This window comes from Salmo salar, chromosome 04, assembly GCF_965601325.2.
Source record: "Salmo salar chromosome 04, fSalSal1, whole genome shotgun sequence".
NCBI lineage: Eukaryota > Metazoa > Chordata > Actinopteri > Salmoniformes > Salmonidae > Salmo > Salmo salar.
The window spans coordinates 55039771-55061263 of record NC_138294.1 but is presented as its reverse complement, the minus strand read 5'-3'; the positions used below and the strand labels follow the sequence as shown (position 1 = coordinate 55061263).

The following is a 21493-nucleotide window of genomic DNA, read 5'->3' as shown; positions in this document are numbered from 1 at the left end:
CCTTAGAATGTTCTCTTAACGTTCACTAAAATGTTGTGCACAACATATGTAACAACCACCACAGAGCATTCTCCAAACGTTCTCATTAGGTTTCCAGGTAAAGTAAAACCACAGTGTACCAGTAATGTTTTTAGTACATACAGCAACAACAAAATGTGACAGCAATCAAAATGGTTCTGAGAAAACATTATGGGAATGTTCTGATAATGTTGATGGAGATGTTATTAAAAACACATATAACAACAAGTAGGGAACATTCCCCTAAATACTCTTATAAAGTTACAGTGTTATGTTATGTCATGATTGATCCAACAACATTCCCTAAACATTCTTAAAAAGAAGCAAAAAAATCTTCAGCAAATTTTTTTTTTTTTTCTCACCTTTATTTAACCAGGTAGGCTAGTTGAGAACAAGTTCTCATTTACAACTGCGACCTGGCCAAGATAAAGCAAAGCAGTGTGACTTGTGGTTTGATGTGGGTGTTTCCTCCTACAGGTTGAGTTCAATAACTACAAGTTACACTGTGCTTCTACACCTGCATTGCTTGGTGTTTGGGGTTTTAGGCTGGGTTTCTGTACAGCACTTTGTGACATCAAATAAATAAAATATAAATACATTTGATTGATGTATAGTGAGATGTCGAAGGAAGCTTTGAGTAGGTCAGTAGCCTACAGAGTAATATGACAAGAATGCAATTGCTGAATTTAGGTAGATATTCTAAAATAAGTGCTATGATAACTTCAAATGTAGTCCAAGTAAATAAAAAAGAAGCAGTGTTTTGCTAATATATTGTACACATTTCATCTTTCATTGTTATTCCCAGTCGATACAGATACTGTGCCTATCAACATTTTATCTGGTGGTAATGTGGCTACTTTGGCAAACATGTCAGAGTGGTCATACCTTCCTGTGTTGTATTCTGCACCAGGATCAGGACAGTATACAACAGGAGTTCCCTGATCCTGGTGCAGAATACAACAGGGTTCTCCCTCCCCATATTGACTGGTACCATTCAATTCAATAATAAAAAAAGACAACACATGTAAAAGTTGTGTTGAGTAAAATGTTTATGCCGAGTGCCAGGTCTCTCTCTATTCAGAGACATCAGTATCAAGCTTGTCTGCCAGTCTGGACTTCATCACATCATCTTGCAAGTCTCCATGAACTGGCTCCATACATGTTTCTGTGAACACAAACACACATAGACACTGTTCTATTACGAATGGCAGTTAGGATAGGTGATATCTGACACACAAACAGAGTACTATGCTGAAGTTTGAACAGGTCAGACTGAACCTACCTAATTCTGTTCTCCTCATCGAGTGAGCAGGCAAGAGGTGAGGTCCTTGCCAGAGCCCCATTGATGGGCATAGCCGCGTAAATCAGCTCCTGGTCCCTCATCAGAGATACTGGTCGATCACACACACACACACACACATAGGCGTGCACACACACACACACATACACAGAGCACTGATTACATTATCAATGATGGTTATGATTAGCATGGTGGAAACAACCTGAACACTGCATTCACCTTTCTATTTCACTTCAGAAGTGAAATAGAATGGTGAAGACAGCGATCAGGCTGAATCCACCAGGCTAGGTTACGCCCTAGACATTATATGCATCTAAGAAATAGAAAATAAGCAACAAATAATGTTAGCCTATTTTTTTATCAATACGGGTATTTTTTAATACAACTTTTCACATCACACATTACCTGTTGTTGTTGATGAAGCCATCTGTGTCATCAAGGCAATAACTTGGGTCACTATGGAGAAGGTGGAAAGTTTTAAGTTCCTGGGCGTACACATCACAGACAAACTGAAATGGTCCACCCACACAGACAGAGTGGTGAAGAAGGCACAACAGCGCCTCTTCAACCTCAGGAGGCTGAAGAAATGTAGCTTGTCACCCAAAACTCTGACAAACAATCGAGAGCATCCTGTCAGGCTGTATCACAGCCTGGTACTGCAACTGCACCGCCCACAACCGCAAGGCTCTCCAGAAGGTGGTGCGGTCTGCACAACGCATCACCGGGGGCAAATTACCTGCCCTCCAGGACACCTACACCACCCGATGTCACAGGAAGGCCAAAAAGATCATCAAGGACAACAACCACCCGAGCCACTGCCTGTTCACACTGCTATCATCCAGAAGGCGAGGTCAGTACAGGTGCATCAAAGCTGGGACCGAGAGATTGAGAAAAACAGCTTCTATCTCAAGGCCATCAGACTGCTAAACAGCCATCACTAACTCAGAGAGGCTGCTGCCTACACTGAGACCCAATCACTAGTCACTTTAATAAATGGATCACTAGTCACTTTAAACAATGCCACTTTAAATAATGCCACTTAAATAATATTTACATATCTTACATGACTTATATCACATGTATATACTGTATATACCATCTACTGCACCTTGCCTATGCCGCTCGGCCATCGCTGATCCATATACTTATATGTACATATTCTCATTCACCCCTTTAGATTTGTGTGTATTAGGTAGTTGTTGGGAATTGTTAGATTACTTGTTAGATATTACTGCACAGTCGGAACTAGAAGCACAAGCATTTTGCTACACTCGCATTAACATCTGCTAACAATGTGTATGTGACCAATAACATTTGATTTGATTTTTATCAGAGACCTCATGATGGTGTGTCCTTTTCATAGAGGTTGAGGGAGACTGGCAACAATGCAGGTGTCACAAGGGTACTTGTGTCACGCTACACACTTTTATTCTGAGGTCTGCCTGACAAGCTGTCAAAACAACAAGTGACCAGTGAATACAAATATTTCTGGAGGTCGCTAAACCATTGCAATCCCATTGCTGGACATGATACCCACCTTTTCTCGTTCTGGTAGGTCCCGGCATCCATTCATGACCAGGGGATTAGTCTGGCACCCAACTGTGCACTTTGTCTAACAGAAAAACAGGGTCAATGACTGTCATCATCCCTCAATTATAAACATAGCTCAAGAAATAACATAATCTCATTTGGAAGCTAATTCTATGCTTCACAGATGTAGACTGACTGGCTCCAGATTGGATTAGATTCAGGCCAGTGACTCCCTGCAACCAACTGCGACATGTTTTGCTATTGCCCTGGATATGTTTGGGTTTGTTGGGGCTAGTTAGTACACTGTTGTAGTTAGACATGAGTTAGCTAGTACCACCATAGCTGCATCCAATATGTATTTGTGCCCTAGACATGGGTTGCACTTTGGAGGCTAGTGACTGTTTTGTCACTAGCCTCCAAAGTAGGCAAATCAGTAGGCAAATCATTAGCAGGAAACAACTTTGTCATATTATGATGTCATCACATTTACTTTAGAGAGATGTCAATGTTGCCATTACTGATACTAGCAAAATTTGTCAAAAATAGTTAGCAATGCTAATGTTAGCTGGCTAATATACAGTGGTTCCCTCAATCTTAGATGGCTGGCTAAAGTTATACTGCATCTAAAGTCAAGCTGTTTCCTACAAATGATTTGCCTTCTTTTGAATTGTTATTGTGTTTCCAAGCCAAATCCAAATTGTATTGAGGTAGGCTAAAGTTAGCTAGCTATCTAGTTGGCAGCATACGTCAGCTATGTTAGCAATGATAGTGATAATGCTTATCAAAATATACATAACCAGATACATAACCAGCAGTCTATGGTCTAGCTACCTGTATACTCCCCAACACTGGGGAGCAACGAACTCCAACCATCTATTCCGCATGATGATAGGGTCCTTCGGCAGAGCATGCAAACCATAGTTGTTGGTTGTGAATCCTGCTGGAAGCATGTATTGCATGAGCGGAGGGGCGATTTGCACGTGGAGCTTGACAAAAAGGGGCATGATTTGTTGACATAATTGTTAGCCAAATCCAACCTTCCTTTACTCGTTGTAACGCACTGAGGTTCAAAACTCTGTTTTAGACTAGAATATTTACATTAGTCAAGTTTTTTATCACAAAAAACTTTTTTTCTAAGTCAGTGTTAGAAAATAAATATAATTGGAATGTTTTCCTATCATTCAGTAAAATGTTGTTCACAACATCTGTACAAACTACCACAAAACATTCCCCCAAGGTTCTCATTAGGCTGCCAGAGAACGTAATAACACAATGTGTTCCGGTAAGGTTCTTAGAACACACTGCCGCAACAGAATTTGAGAGCAATAGGAGTGGTTCTAAGGAAACATTACAGGAATGTTATGCTAATGTTGGTGGATATGTTATTCAAAACGCACATAACAACAAACTAAAAACATTTTTTTCCATTTCTGTAAGGTTATGACATGTTGAACCAGAATTGTTCTAATAACAACGATAATGGAAGTAGTTCTGAAAACATTGCTACAATGTTCTGCTAATATTGATATGTAATGTCACATTATTATATGAAGTTGCCAAACTTTTAAAGAAATGGCATTTCAATTTTTTTACATACTTATATTTTTTTAGGGTATTGTTCAAATCAAGTAGATTTTAACCTGCAACTTCCCATATTCAAGCCATGTAGGCTACTTAGTATGCTGCACCACCAGGATCCTAATGGTTCTAGTGGATTTTCCTTTGTACTGAAATCTTTAAATTATGATCCAAACTATGGCTATTCAGTATTTCTTAGTTCATCACAGGAGGTTGGTTGCGCCTTAATTGGGGAGGACGGGCTCATGGTAGTGACTGGAGCGGAATTAGTGGAATTGTATCAAATACATCAAACACATGGTTTCCATGGTTTCCATGTGTTTGATGCCATTCCATTAACGCCATTCCAGCTATTATTATGAGCCGTTCTCCTCTCAGCAGCCTCCACTGTAGTACATATGCACATCTATGTACATACACCTCACCACAATCTGTAGGGAAAATAAAAGTCAAAACATCCCAACTTTACAGTAAGTGAAGAAGATTGGTAGAGTACGAAATAATAGAGTGTCATGACTGTCCTGTGAGGATCAGAATGGGTCAGATCAGCTTGGTGGTGGATGAAAGTAGCCAGGCCCTCTCTTACCCACAGAGGTGAGGGGGGGGGGGGGGGGGGGGGGGGGGGGGTTGACAGTTCACACTCTGTTGTAAATTACAGGAGAAGATGACTCTCTCTCCCCCTCCAGTATTAACCAAAGGAATGTCTTTTTTAACAGACATTTTCCTGCCAAAACTCTTACAGTTTCTAAAGCAAATACTGGAACAATAATTCTAACATAACAACGTGGGGAATGGTCAGAGATGATCTATAGAAAACTAATGTCATATTGGTTTTAATTTTGTGATGTAATTAAAAAGGTTATAAAGGAATTACTGTAACTTGGAAAGTATATCTCCTTTATGTGTCAAGTCTCCATCCTCTACGTTGTATATGAGATATGAAGAATTATGAAAGTACTTTTGTTAAGATAGGAATGTGAATTTAGGAGCCATAAGAGAATATATCTCCTATAAACTGTGCATAGTAAGTAGCCATGCCCCGAGTTTCGGACAATCAGAGCCATTCAAGCATGCCGCTGAAAGGCCAACAACCTTTCTAAGGAGGGCTGGTTCCAACAGAGAAAAATGGCGAACGAAGTCATTCACACGTAACGTTAAATACATTAATGATTTCTTAATTCGGTTCGTGTGAAAACTATATAAAAACTGTGAGAATTGTTTCTAAAATGTATCAACGATAAGTGTCTTTCTTTCTTTCTCTCTCTCTCTCTCTCTCTCTCTCTCTCTCTCTCTCTCTCTCTCTCTCTCTCTCTCTCTCTCTCTCTCTTTCTCTCCTTCTCCATGTCGTTGTGTAAAAAGCCACCATATTGTGTCAGTCCGCTAGGGACCTTTTTCTCATGTATTAAGTGTGTATGTTTATTATGTGTTATTATTTAATTAGCTAGTAAATACATAATTAAACCAATTTGTGTAGTACTGAATCATAAGTAAGGCTGTGGTTTTTGCAGATCCAAGAAGGTTACGACTGTTCAGAATTATGATATGTTAAGAGGGTATCATTAATAGGTCGACTGTTTTATGGATGTGATAGGTAAAGACCTTTAGAGTTTAATTTGGGAGATGGTAAATTAGGCCCAAATTCCGAATGAGTTAATTGTTACATGATTCATTGGGTAACAATTAAACATAGTTAATTCGATAAATAGCAGTCATCAGATTAATGAAAGTAAAGTCACGACAAGAGGATACTTATTTTTCTAGATTTAGTTATCCTCTCTATTGCAAAGACAAAGACCACAACCTGGAAGTCAGAGTAAAGGTGTAAACAGCTTTATACTTGTGTAAGTCAGATCCCAGGGGTGCAGTGGACAAACATTATAAGAATGTCATCACAACTGGACAGATTTTGTGTTTTGGGAACCTATCTCTTGTCATATCCCCACAATGTTAACACAACCTAAAAAACAACAACAACATTTGAACTTTTATTGAACATAACAAATGTGTTCTAGGATTGTTCTTGCAACATCAGGCAGATTTTTTTTCAACCTAATAGAAACATTGTAATCATCAGCACAACTGGCCATTTTTTGTGTTTTGGGTCTTATCTCTTGTCATGTCCCCACAATGTTACCACAATCTAAAGAAATGTTTTAGGAACTTTTAAAGAACATAAAACATTTGTTCTGAGAACGTTCTTGCAACATCAGGTGAATGCTTTTTGCACCCTAAAATAAACATTGTATAATCATTCATATGACTGGACAGTTTTTGTGTTTTGGGAATATATCTTTTGTGATGTTCTTATAATGTTTCCACCAGACTGTTTCCACAACCTAATGAAACATTCTGGGAACCTTTAAAGAATTGTAACGGCCGTCGAAGGGAGTAGACCAAGGCGCAGCGGGTTGAGTGCTCATCTTAAACTTTTATTGAACACTTAACGAAAAAACAAGAAAACGAATGACAGCTTGACGGTTTGCAGGCTCACAACTAGCAATACAAAACCAACTTCCCACAAAAGACAGGTGAAAAAGGGCTACCTAAGTATGACTCCCAATCAGCAACAACGATGTACAGCTGTTCCTGATTGAGAGCCATACCAGGCCAACAAAGAAATACACAACATAGAAAAACATAGAAATACAAAAACATAGAACCATACCCAAAAACCCCGATTACACAAAACAAACACACCCCTGCCACGCCCTGACCAAACTACAATAACAAATAACCCCTTATACTGGTCAGGACGTGACAAGAACAGACTAAATGTTTTCTGGAAACGTTCTTACAACGTCAGGCGAATGTTTTATTCAAACATTGTATAATCAGCAGCACAACTGGACAGTTTTTTAGTTATGAGAACATTTGCCGCAATCTAACGAATGTTCTGGGAATTTTCACAGAACCAATATTGGTTTACTGGTCTACACTGTTTACAATTAAATTCCCAGTTGACACTTTCTGAATACAGCAGTTTTCCAACCTTTATAATGGAACTAATCTCATATATAAGCAGTTCTTTGAGAGTTTGTCCAAGTCCAAGTGGACAATAAAGTTGGCATGATGTAACAAATATTTGATGTGCTGCCAAACCTACACTACAGTTAACAACTGTCCTGCTGTGAGTACAAGAATCTAACTGTGAAGATGCTCCAGGATTGATTGCACAATGGGCAAAGTTTATGTGGGATTTCAGATGAAAATAAGAACTAAGCATAAAGGGCACCTTAAAAGGGAGGCATTACCAATAGATCAGACCAGGGAAGCCTGTGTTGAGGGGGTTGAACTTGAAAAACGAATCCCAGGTTTATTGGATTTTCTGACCAACTCAGTAGCAGGCAGGGGATGGATCAGCCCCTAAAGACCAGGCAGAAAGTGGTGAGGCAGGTGAATGATAAAGATTAGCTATTGGCAAATAGATATTTACCTCTAGCTCACATTGTTCCCAGATTCAAGATTTCTGCTGTTGACAGAAATGCCTTGAATGGTGAAAACAAAAAGGCATCTTAATAAAACCAATGGCTATCTAAGGGTCAAAGTAACATTGGAGGGCAAAAAAATGGCTCTATTCAACCGTATCGTTGAAGTTCAGCATTACAGCATGATTCAAATTTAAAGGCAACGTTCCTAAGTAAGCAGAGACTGCATTCACGGTAAACGCTGCAATGTCGGCTCTATTGGAAATGACCTTTACATTTCTATCGCACGATCTGCAATGGTTCAGCGATACAGATTGATTAGAGCCAAAAGTTAGAGACTTGTTTCTCATGGAGGAGAACCTATATGCTCATCGATTTGATCACATCCATAATTAAGAGTCCATAGTAAGGAAGTGATTAAAAATAGTTTAATTTGTGTGTAGCCTTATTGCTAAATAAGAGAATGGTATACGTACTGTAAGAATACCACAATAAAATATGGTAACACATACTACTACCAGTAAAAAGTTTGGACACACCTACTCATTCAAGGGTTTTTCTTTATTTTTACTATTTTCTACATTGTAGAATAATAGTGAAGACATCAAAACTATGAAATAACACATATGGAATCATGTAGTAATGAGTAATGTAGTATGTAGTAAATATATTTTATATTTGAGATTCTTCAAAGTAGCCACCTTTTGCCTTGATGACAGCTTTGCACACTCTTGGCATTCTCTCAACCAGCTTCATGAGGTAGTCACCTGGAATGCATTTCAATTAACAGTTGTGCCTTGTTAGAAGTGAATTTGTGGAATTTCTTTCCTTCTTATTAATGCGTTTGAGCCAATCAGTTGTGTTGTGACAAGGCAAGGGAGGTATACAGAAGATAGCCCTATTTGTAAAAGACCAAGTCCATATTATGGCAAGTACAGCTCAAATAAGCAAAGAGAAACGACACTCCATCCTTACTTTAAGACATGAAGGTCAGTCAATCCGGAACATTTCAAGAACTTTGAAAGTTTCTTCAAGTGCAGTCGCAAAACCATCAAGTGCTATGATGAAACTGTCTCTTATGACGACCGCCACAGGGAAGGAAGACGCAGAGTTACCTCTGCTGCAGAGGATATGTTCATTAGAGTTAACTGCACCTCAGATTGCAGCCCAAATAAATGCTTCACAGAGTTCAAGTAACAGACACATCTCATCATCAACTGTTCAGAGGAGACTGTGTGAATCAGGCCTTCATGGTCGAATTGCTGCAAAGAAACCACTACTAAAGGACACCAATAAGAAGAAGAGACTTGTTTGGGCCAAGAAACACGACCAATGGACATTAGACCGGTGGAAATCTGTCCTTTGGTCTGTCCAAATGTGAGATTTGGTGATTTTTTGTGACGCAGAATATGTAAATGGATGATCTCCGCATGTGTGGTTCCCACCGTGAAGCTTGAAGGAGGAGGTGTGATGGTCTGGGGGTGCTTTACTGGTGACACTGTCAGTGATTTATTTAGAATTCAAGACATACTTAACCAGCATGCTACCACAGCATTTTGTAGCGATACGCCATCCCATCTGGTTTACGCTTAGTGGGACTATCATTTGTTTTTCAAAAGGACAATGACCCAAAACACACCTCCAGGCTGTGTAAGGGCTGTTTGATCAAGAAAGAGAGTGATGGAGTGTTGCATCAGATGACCTGGCCTCCACAATCATCTGACCTCAACCCAATTGAGATGGTTTGGGATGAGTTAGACCGCAGAGTCTAAAAGCAGCCAACAAGTGCTCAGCATATGTGGGAACTCCTTCAAGACTGTTGGAAAAGCATTCTTCATGAAGCTGGTTGAGAGAATGCCAAGAGTGTGCAAAGCTGTCATCAAAGCAAAGGGTGGTACTTTAAAGAATATAAAATATAAAATACACTGCTCAAAAAAATAAAGGGAACACTTAAACAACACAATGTAACTCCAAGTCAATCACACTTCTGTGAAATCAAGCTGTCCACTTAGGAAGCAACACTGATTGACAATACATTTCACATGCTGTTGTGCAAATGGAATAGACAACAGGTGGAAATTATAGGCAATTAGCAAGACACCCCCAATAAAGGAGTGGTTCTGCAGGGGGTGACCACAGACCACTTCTCAGTTCCTGCTTCCTGGCTGATGTTTTGGTCACTTTTGAATGCTGGCGGTGCTTTCACTCTAGTGGTAGCATGAGACGGAGTCTACAACCCACACAAGTGGCTCAGGTAGTGCAGCTCATCCAGGATGGCACATCAATGCGAGCTGTGGCAAGAAGGTTTGCTGTGTCTGTCAGCGTAGTGTCCAGAGCATGGAGGCGCTACCAGGAGACAGGCCAGTACATCAGGAAACGTGGAGGAGGCCGTAGGAGGGCAACAACCCAGCAGCAGGACCGCTACCTCCGCCTTTGTGCAAGGAGGAGCAGGAGGAGCACTGCCAGAGCCCTGCAAAATGACCTCCAGCAGGCCACAAATGTGCATGTGTCTGCTCAAACAGTCAGAAACAGACTCCATGAGGGTGGTATGAGGGCCCGACGTCCACAGGTGGGGGTTGTGCTTACAGCCCAACACCGTGCAGGATGTTTGGCATTTGCCAGAGAACACCAAGATTGGCAAATTCGCCACTGGCGCCCTGTGCTCTTCACAGATGAAAGCAGGTTCACACTGAGCACATGTGACAGACGTGACAGAGTCTGGAGATGCCGTGGAAAACGTTCTGCTGCCTGCAACATCCTCCAGCATGACCGGTTTGGCGGTGGGTCAGTCATGGTGTGGGGTGGCATTTCTTTGGGGGGCCGCACAGCCCTCCATGTGCTCGCCAGAGGTAGCCTGACTGCCATTAGGTACCGAGATGAGATCCTCAGACCCCTTGTGAGACCATATGCTGGTGCGGTTGGCCCTGGGTTCCTCCTAATGCAAGACAATGCTAGACCTCATGTGGCTGGAGTGTGTCAGCAGTTCCTGCAAGAGGAAGGCATTGATGCTATGGACTGGCCCGCCCGTTCCCCAGACCTGAATCCAATTGAGCACATCTGGGACATCATGTCTCGCTCCATCCACCAACGCCACGTTGCACCACAGACTGTCCAGGAGTTGGCGGATGCTTTAGTCCAGGTCTGGGAGGAGATCCCTCAGGAGACCATCCGCTACCTCATCAGGAGTATGCCCAGGCGTTGTAGGGAGGTCATACAGGCACGTGGAGGCCACACACACTACTGAGCCTCATTTTGACTTGTTTTAAGGACATTACATCAAAGTTGGATCAGCATGTAGTTGTGGTTTTCCACTTTAATTTTGAGTGTGACTCCAAATCCAGACCTCCATGGGTTGATAAATTGGATTTCCATTGATTATTTTTGTGTGATATTGTTGTCAGCACATTCAACTATGTAAAGAAAAAAGTATTTAATAAGATTATTTCATTCATTCAGATCTAGGATGTGTTATTTTAGTATTCCCTTTATTTTTTTGAGCAGTGTACATTTTGATTTCTTTACCACTTTTTTGGTTACTATATGATTCCATATGTGTTATTTAATAGTTTTGATGTCTTCACTGTTATTCTACAATGTAGAAAATAGTAAAAAATAAAGAACAACCCTTGAATGAGTAGGTGTGTCCAAACTTTTGACTGGTAGTATATATGTAATAACAATGTAATAACAATGTGTACTTCTGTTGCTTACTTTAAGTAATGGTACCTGCTACCGAATGATACGTAAAGTTTCTAGTTTTAAAGAATATAGCAAAAATACAATAGTAAGGTTGTTACAATTTCAATTGAATTAATCGAATATCTAGTATGTAGCAGATTGCAAAATAATGTGTAACCCAGTTGTGTGTCAGTAAAGTAAATAAAGATAAAGATCTCTCTCCCAAGGTATGACTGAACCAGCCGGTTCAGACTCAGAACCCATTAGTATGAAAGACTGGAACTGCTGCATCAATTTTTCAGGATGTTTCCTCACATTTTATCACCATTGCATCACTGGTAAGTGGTAAGGGAAGACCAAAATCCAAAAGGAATTCACCCCCCTTGCAAACTTTCAATAGTCCAATAATCCATGAAATTGGCCCCAACTCCCAACTGTTCACTGTGCCCTCTAAATCAGGTATGCACATTCCTTTATATGATGTGGGAGTATGTATTCAATATATTGAATGCTTTGCATCTATTATGTTACTTAATGATAATAGCTCCTTGAATCTCTCAATCAATCAGAGACGATTACTGCTGGCAGGCAGCACTGCCACAAAAAAAGATGTTGGCTCTTAGATGACAATCAGCTCACTCTCTCCCGATTCACCAGTAGATACAGTTACTATTAGAAGTTATAACATTATAATTATCGACAGCTAGAATGAATGGTGCTGGTCAAGGAACAATTGAGACCTGGACAAATATACTTGACACTGTTAAGAATAATCTTAGCTAAAGCCCAACACATACAAATAAACAATATATAAAGCCTAACACATACAATATACTGTATATATCATATATCCAAGATGGCGTAGCAGTCAGACGTCTTTGTCTTTGTCTTGTCATGTCCCTTGTATATATATTTTTACATATTTTTCTTCGCATATCTTTTAAAAATATTTTCCTAAACCTCAACTTCTAAATATTCTCCTGCAACCCGCCTCACCCAATGTGGCGTGGATCTGTTTTTTTCTAAAGTATTTCTTTTTACTTCGGATCTGGAATCCCTCAACTGAAGCTAGCCAGCTAACTACCTACCAGCTATAAATCAGCAAACCATTGCTAGCGATCATCAGCTAACCTTTAGCTTGGAAAGTTCTCGCCAGTTCGAACAACGTGACTCAAACCAGAGCATAACGGACCTATTGTTATTATTGTTTTTTTCCCCATATCCCCGGATTCCTACCGCAAACTCTGAACATTTTCATCTGGATCTTCGCCCGAGGATTCCAACAGGCCCCTAAGGCGCGACGTCCGCTGAAGGCCCATTCTGCTAACCGCGGCCTACTAGCTACCTAGAGCTACATGGAACCCTACTAATTCCACGACTGGTCTATCGACGTCACGGCACGAAGAGGCAAAAACAGACTTAAGTCCTCCATCACGACGTCCCCCAAAGGCTAATTTGCTAGCCCCGGTCTGTTAACTGCTAGCTTGCTTGCCCCAGTCTGCTAACTGCTAGCTTGCTTGCCCCAGTCTGCTAACTGCTAGCTTGCCAGCTCCGGTCTGCTAACTGCTAGCTTGTTTAGCCCCGGCCTAATAACTGTTAGCTTGTTAGCATCGGCCTGCTAACTGTCTGAATCGCCGTGTCACCAGTTAGCCCAACCACTCACTGTTAGCCCAACCACTCACTCATATGTTCACTTGGCTACGCGTGCCTCTCTCTAATATCAATATGCCTCGTCCATTACTGTCCTGGTTAGTGATTACTGTCTTATTTCACTGTAGAGCCTCTAGCCCTGCTCAATATGCCTTAACCAACCATGTTGTTCCACCTCCTACATATTCGATGACATCACCTGGTTTAAACGTCTCTAGAGACTATATCTCTCTCATCATTACTCAATGCCTAGGTTTACCTCCAATGTACTCTCATCCTACCTTACCTTTGTCTGTACACTATGCCTTGAATCTATGATATCGTGCCCAGAAACCTCCTCCTTTTACTCTCTGTTCCAAACGTGCTAGACGGCCAGTTCGTATAGCCTTTAGCCGTACCCTTATCCTACTTCTCCTCTGTTCCTCTGGTGATGTGGAGGTTAATCCAGGTCCTGCAGTGCCTAGCTCCACTCCCACTCCCCAGGTGCTCTCATTTGTTGACTTCTGTAACCGTAAAGCCTTGGTTTCATGCATGTTAACATTAGAAGCCTCCTCCCTAAGTTTGTTTTACTCACTGCTTTAGCACACTCTGCCAACCCGGATTTCTTAGCCGTGTCTGAATCCTGGCTTAGGAAAACCACCAAAAACCCTGAAATCTCCATCGCTAACTAAAACATTTTCCGCCAAGATAGAACTGCCAAAGGGGGCGGTGTTGCAATCTACTGAAAAGATAGCCTGCAGAGTTCTGTATTACTATCCAAGTCTGTACCCAAACAATTTGAGCTTCCACTTCTAAAAATGCACCTTTCCAGAAACAAGTCTCTCACTGTTGCCGCTTGCTATAGAGCTTCCTCTGCCCTCAGCTGTGCCCTCGATACCATATGTGAATTGATTGCCCCCCATCTATTGTCTGAGCTCGTGCTACCATGTGACCTAAACTGGGACATGCTTAACACCCCGGCCATCCTACAATCTAAACTTGATAGCCTCAATCTCACACAAATGATCAATGAACCTACCAGGTACAACCCCAAATCCGTAAACACGGGGACCCTCATAGATGTCATCCTAACTAACTCGCCCTCCAAATACACCTCTGCTGTTTTCAATCAAGATCTCAGCAATCACTGCCTCATTGCCTGCATCCGTAATGGGTCTGCGACCAAACGACCACCCCTCATCACTGTCAAACGCTCCCTAAAACACTTCTGCGAGCAGGCCTTCCTAAACGACCTGGCCGGGGTATCCTGGAATGACATTGACCTCATCCCGTCAGTAGATGATGCCTGGCTATTCTTTAAAAGTGCCTTCCTCACCATCTTAAATAAGCATTCCCCACTCAAAAAATGTAGAACTAGGAATAGATATAGTCCTTGGTTCACTGCAGACCTGTTTGCCCTTGACCAGCACAAAAACATCCTGTGGCGTTCTGCATTAGGATCAAATAGCCCCCGTGATATGCAACTTTTCAGGGAAGTTAGGAACAAATATATACAGGCAGATAGAAAAGCCAAGGCTAGCTTTTTCAAACAGAAATTTGCATCCTGTAGAACTAACTCAAAAAAGTTCTGGGACACTGTAAAGTCCATGGAGAATAAGAGCACCTCCTCCCAGCTGCCCACTGCTCTGAGGCTAGGAAACACTGTTACCACCGATAAATCCACTATAATTGAGAATCTGGACCCTCTCTTTCTAAAATTATCTGCCAAAATTGTTGCAACCCCTATTACTAGCCTGTTCAACCTCTCTTTCGTATCGTCTGAGATTCCCAAAGATTGGAAAGCTGCCGCGGTCATCCCTCTCTTCAAAGGGGGTGACACTCTAGACCCAAACTGCTACAGACCTATATCTATCCTACCGTGTCTTTCTAAGGTCTTCGAAAGCCAAGTTAACAAACAGATCACTGACCATTTCGAATCCCACCGTACCTTCTCCGCTATGCAATCTGGTTTCAGAGCTGGTCATGGGTGCACCTCAGCCACGCTCAAGGTCCTAAATGACATCATAACCGCCATCGATAAGAGACATTACTGTGCAGCCGTATTCATCGACCTGGTCAAGGCTTTCGACTCTGTCAATCACCACATTCTTATTGGCAGACTCGACAGCCTTGGTTTCTCAAATGATTGCCTCGCCTGGTTTACCAACTACTTCTCAGACAGAGTTCAGTGTGTCAAATCGGAGGGCCTGTTTTCCGGACCTCTGGCAGTCTCTATGGGTGTGCCACAGGGTTCAATTCTCGGGCCGACTCTCTTCTCTGTATACATCAATGATGTTGCTCTTGCTGCTGGTGATTGTCTGATCCACCTCTACGCAGACTACACCATTCTGTATACTTCTGGCCCCTCTTTGGACACTGTGTTAACTAACCTCCAGACGAGCTTCAATGCCATACAACTCTCCTTCCGTGGTCTCCAACTGCTCTTAAACGCAAGTAAAACTAAATGCATGCTTTTCAATCAATCACTGCCCGCACCTGCTCGCCCGTCCAGCATCACTACTTTGGACGGCTCTGACTTAGAATACGTGGACAACTACAAATACCTGGGTGTCTGGTTAGACTGTAAACTCTCCTTCCAGACTCACATTAAGCATCTCCAATCCAAAATAAATCTAGAATCGGCTTCCTATATCGCAACAAAGCATCCTTCACTCATGCTGCCAAACATACCCTCGTAAAACTGACCATCCTACTGATCCTCGACTTCGGTGATGTCATCTATAAAATAGCCTTCAACACTCCACTCAACAAACTGGATGCAGTCAATCACAGTGCCATCCGTTTTGTCACCAAAGCCCCATACACTACCCACCGTACACTCTCGTTGGTTGGCCCTCGCTTCATACTCATCGCCAAACCCACTGGCTACAGGTTATCTACAAGTCTCTGCTAGGTAAAGCCCCGCCTTATCTCAGCTCACTGGTCACCATAGCAGCACCCACTCGTAGCACGCGCTCCAGCAGGTATATCTCACTGGTCACCCCCAAAGCCAATTCCTCCTTTGGTCGTCTTTCCTTCCAGTTCTCTGCTGCCAATGACTGGAACGAACTGCAAAAATCTCTGAAGCTGGAGACTGATATCTCCCTCACTAGCTTTAAGCACCAGCTGTCAGAGCAGCTCACAGATCACTGCACCTGTACATAACCCATCTGTAAACAGCCCATCTATCTACCTACCTCCGAGTTGGGCATCTCCGGCGCGGCTCACTCTTGGATTGCGTCCTACCTGACAGGTCGCTCCTACCGGGTGGCGTGGCGAGAATCCGTCTCCGCACCACGTGCGTTCACCACTGGTGTCCCCCAGGGCTCAGTTCTAGGCCCTCTCCTATTCTCGCTATACACCAAGTCACTTGGCTCTGTCATATCCTCACATGGTCTCTCCTATCACTGCTACACAGACAACACACAACTAATCTTCTCCTTTCCCCCTTCTGATAACCAGGTGGCAAATCACATCTCTGCATGTCTGGCAGACAAATCAGTGTGGATGACGGATCACCATCTCAAGCTGAACCTCAGCAAGACGGAGCTGCTCTTCCTCCCGGGGAAGGACTGCCCGTTCCATAATCTCGCCATCACAGTTGACAACTCCATTGTGTCCTCCTCCCAGAGTGCTAAGAGCCTTGGCGTGACCCTGGACAACACCCTGTCGTTCTCCACTAACATCAAGGCGGTGACCCGATCCTGTAGGTTCATGCTCTACAACATTCGCAGAGTACGACCCTGCCTCACACAGGAAGCGGCACAGGTCCTAATCCAGGCACTTGTCATCTCCCGTCTGGATTACTGCAACTCGCGGTTGGCGGGGCTCCCTGCCTGCTCCATTAAACCCCTACAACTCATCCAGAACGCCGCAGCCCGTCTGGTGTTCAACCTTCCCAAGTTCTCTCACGTCACCCCGCTCCTCCACACACTCCACTGGCTTCCAGTTGAAGCTCGCATCTGCTACAAGACCATGGTGCTTGCCTACGGAGCTGTGAGGGGAACGGCACCTCCGTACCTTCAGGCTCTGATCAGTCCCTACACCCAAAGAAGGGCACTGCGTTCATCCACCTCTGGCCTGCTGGCCCCCCTACCTCTGCGGAAGCACAGTTCCCGCTCAGCCCAGTCAAAACTGTTCGCTGCTCTGGCACCCCAATGGTGGAACAAGCTACCTCACGAAGCCTGGACAGCACAGTCAATAACCACCTTCCGGAGACACCTGAAAGCCCACCTTTTTAAGGAATACCTGGGATAGGATAAAGTAATCCTTCTAACCCCCCCCAAAAAAGATATAGATGTACTATTGTAAAGTGGTTGTTCCACTGGATATCATAAGGTGAATGCACCAATTTGTAAGTCACTCTGGATAAGAGCGTCTGCTAAATGACGTAAATGTATATGTAAATGTAATCCCCATACTGTATTTATTTATTTATCTTGCTCCTTTGCACCCCAGTATCTCTACTTGCACATTCATCTTCTGCACATCTACCATTCCAGTATTTAATTGCTATATTGTAATTACTTCGCCACCATGGCCTATTTATTGCCTTAACTTACCTCATTTGCACTCACTGTATATAGACTTTTTGTTTTCTTTTGTTCTACTGTATTATTGACTGTATGTTTTGTTTATTCCATGTGTAACTCTGTGTTGTTGTAAGCGTCAAATTGCTATGCTTTATCTTGGCCAGGTCGCAGTTGCAAATGAGAACTTTATTAAAAAAATTAAAACATCATATGTGAGTATACCAAACATTAGGAACACCTTCCTAATATTGAGTTGCACCCCCATCAATATGGGATCATAGCTTTCACCTGGATTCACATGGTCAGTCACTCTGTCATGGAAAGAGAAGGTGTCTTTAATGTTTTGTACACTCAGTATTTATACACTGAACAAAAATATAAATGCAACATGCAACAATTTCAATGATTTTACTGAGTTACAGTTCATATAAGGAAATCAGTCAACTGAAATAAATTCATTAGGCCGTAATCTATGGATTTCACATGACTGGGCATGGGTGCAGTCATGGGTGGGCCTGGGACGGCAAATGTCCACCCACTTGGCCGCCAGGCCAACCCACTGAGAAGCCAGGCCAAGCCAATCAGAATTTGTTTTTCCCCACAAAAGGGCTTTATTACAGACAAAAATACTCCTCAGTTTAATCAACTGTCCGGGTGGCTGGTGTCAGATGATCCCGCAGGTGAAGAAGCCGGATGTGGAGGTCCTGGGCTGGCATGGTTACATGTGGTCTGTGGTTGTGAGTCCAGTTGGACGTACTGCCAAATTCTCTAAAACAACATTGGGTAGAGAAATGAACATTCAATTCTCTGGCAACAGCACTGATGGACATTCGTCAAGTCAGCATGCCAATTGCACGATCCCTCAAAACTTGAGACATCTGTGGCATTGTGTTGTGTGACAAAACTGCACATTTTATAGTGGCCTTTTTTTGTCCCCGGCATAAGGTGCACCTGTGTAATGATCATGCTGTTTAATCAGTTTCTTGATATGCCAAATCTGTTAGGTGGATGGATTTTCTTGGTAAATTAGAAATGCTGATTAACATGGATGTAAATACATTTGTGCAATATTTGAGAGAAATAAGCTTTTATTTCAGCTCATGAAACAAGGGACCAACACTTTGCATGCTGTTTTTATATTTTTGTTCAGTATAGATACATATTTTCATCTTTTTGTACTTTCTTTACTTTCAGGCCCACAGGGAAGGGTTGGTATGGGGGAGGGTTTTCTCTGGTTTCCGGGAGAGGGGGCAGGAGGGTGGACGTAAAAGCATCCTTGGTTGACAAGCAACATTGGATGTTTAGGGGGTAGAGGGGAGGGGGACGTAGTCAATACGTGGTGGGGGGGAGGGAAGGGTAGTGGTTGGTTGAGGTTAAATGGAGACATGTTGGATGGGTGGGGTTGGGGGAATGGGATAGCAGGTTGGGTGTGGAAAAATAAAAAAATAATGTTTCCAAAGTGAAATGATTCAATACGTTGTACTCCTGTACCTTTTTTGAGTGGCAGCCCACAGAATGTATCTATTGTACCCCCCCCCCCCCACCCCCTCCCTGACAAAGAAAAGGACAAAATAAAATGTGGTCACAAAAAATAGTCCAGTAATCCTATTACATACTTCCTCTACCTTAATTATTTTATAGCCAGGTCAAAATATCATAGGGTATGGTTGTATTATGACTGCAGACGTGCTCTATTGGATCTCCAAAATCAGTGAAGAAGACAGAACAGCAAAGGGTTAACCTTAAGAGAGGAACAAAGAGAAGAGTCAGGGGCTGGGGCTGGCTTCAGTCTACTTACTTCTCCTTCTTGATCTCTCACACCCTGGAGAGGACAGGGATATTTCCAGCCTCTTTCCCACATTTATTCCCGAAGGGAGGACAGGCTCCAGTGTGTGAGATAATCTGCAAATCAATGAAGGAGGTTGTAAAACTCTTACTAAGTCATGTCACCCCAGCTGGGGGTAAATTCACTCTGAAAACTTCTAATTAGGAATGTCAAACCAGTTAGGGTGTTTTAAAAGGTGGGGTGATATTTTGTCACTTGGTGACCGTAGGCTACCCTCAACATGTCATAGTGCAGTAGCAAGGAAAGTTGCACTGTAAGAATTTGATTTGGTTGACGTTAACCGCAGCCTTGGTCTTCAGTCAGGTTCAGTCACAGAACTGAAAATTGTACTAGATTGTAAGATGATGTGAAGATAATAAAATGAAAAATGAATAATGTATACAGAGCTGTGAAGAGCGAGGCACCATCTAGTAGAAGAGGAGAATGCAGCTGGTGCTCACACTGGTTGTTTCTGGTCACAGTGCTCATAACTAAAAACCTGGAGGGTGTTTTTCACCACCAAAATAAAAAATGTAATGTCTTATTGTTAATGTTTAAAATCATTGCTGAGTAATATATACATAAAAATGTGAGAACCAGCCCTGCTCTCCCCTACAGATTTGATAGAACATGAAAAGATGAAAGGTTTGAATTTTGTCCGAGTTTATGCAGATTTTCTCTTTTTACTTCCCTGTCATTTATAATGTTAGAAGTGTTTACAGCTCTTGATGAGTAGGATGTTATAACTATAACTCTGTGACCTCATAAGCATTGTAGGTTTGCTCTTGCTGTTAAAAGAGTCTGCAGCAAAGTCCTTGACAACATATACTATCTGTATGCAGACCTTACCTCCACAGTAATCCACACTTTCCACAGTTTGTCTCCAAAGACCTCTCTGCCCTCAAGAAGACAAACAAAGGATTTTTATGAATCCCTTCAGGATTACCGCCAACCAATAATTATTCCAGCACTCCCTTATCACTTAAAGCTAATCTAAACATGTCTATGGACAGGAGGCTGATGGACAGCCCGTCCACCTCTTTGCATAGGATAGAACATGTTTAGCAACATCCTTTTTTTGTTGAATTTATTCATTAAAGGTATTTAAAGTGAACATGAATTACCTTTATTTGACCAGGTAAGTAGATGAAGAAGTTGAGAACACATTCTCTTTTTTAATAATGACCCAGGGAAGAGTTGCAGAGGAGAGGTGAAGAGTTGAATGAGCCAATCTGAGGCCAGGGTGTTCAGATGGTCATGGTAGCATGGGCAGTCAGGTTGGGAATTCAGACAGGACACTGGGGTTAACAGCCATTGTCTTGTGACAAGTGATATACGATCTTTGAATGACCATTGAGAGTCACTACGTCCATTTAGCGTCCCATCCGGACAACAGCACTCTTCCCGAGTCTTATGGTCTCCCATCCAGGTTTCAAAAAGGCCCCACCCTGGTTAACTTCCAACAGAGGAAATCAGAGGGCTGAAGGGTGGCAGTTATGACACTCATGTTTTATTTAGAGGAAAACAGTAAGTCTTGACCTCACAACAATGTTCTATTCAAGGAGATGGTTGAGAAACAATAAATTAAAGGATATTTCAACTTTTATTTAAAGGGTGAAATTGTTTCAATGCCTTGTGCCTAAACAGGCGAATCAGTCGCATATTACTGTCATGCAGCCTGGAAATGCATGCCCTAATCCCCCAATACAAATAAGGCTGAGATTCTGCCATGTCACGTCCAAGGCTTAGAAAGATTATTCTTGAACCACATCGAATGCCTAAATAGATTAAGAAAACCGATACTGCATCCTGTTAGACTCCTGCTTTAAAGTAAGAATTAAGAAGAGAGAGGGCTTTTGGATTTCCTTCATTGCATATTTTGTGCTGTATTTGTTGGTAATGCAAAAGTGTAAACCTTTATAAGTGCCCTGAAGGGGTGTACCACTATGCTATCATGATTAATGAATGGTCTACCTAC

General features: G+C 42.3%; 1 long non-coding RNA gene across 1 annotated transcript; it reads right to left on the bottom strand.

Moving 5' to 3' along the window:
- Nucleotides 1-372: 372 nt before the first annotated feature.
- Nucleotides 373-3826, bottom strand: LOC123742579 (uncharacterized). Its single transcript, XR_006769735.2, has 4 exons — nt 3680-3826; nt 2856-2930; nt 1301-1774; nt 373-1183 (listed from the first exon to the last, which is right to left on the bottom strand). It is a non-coding gene; the product is annotated as an uncharacterized LOC123742579 (long non-coding RNA).
- Between the last annotated feature and the right edge of the window lie 17667 nt (nt 3827-21493).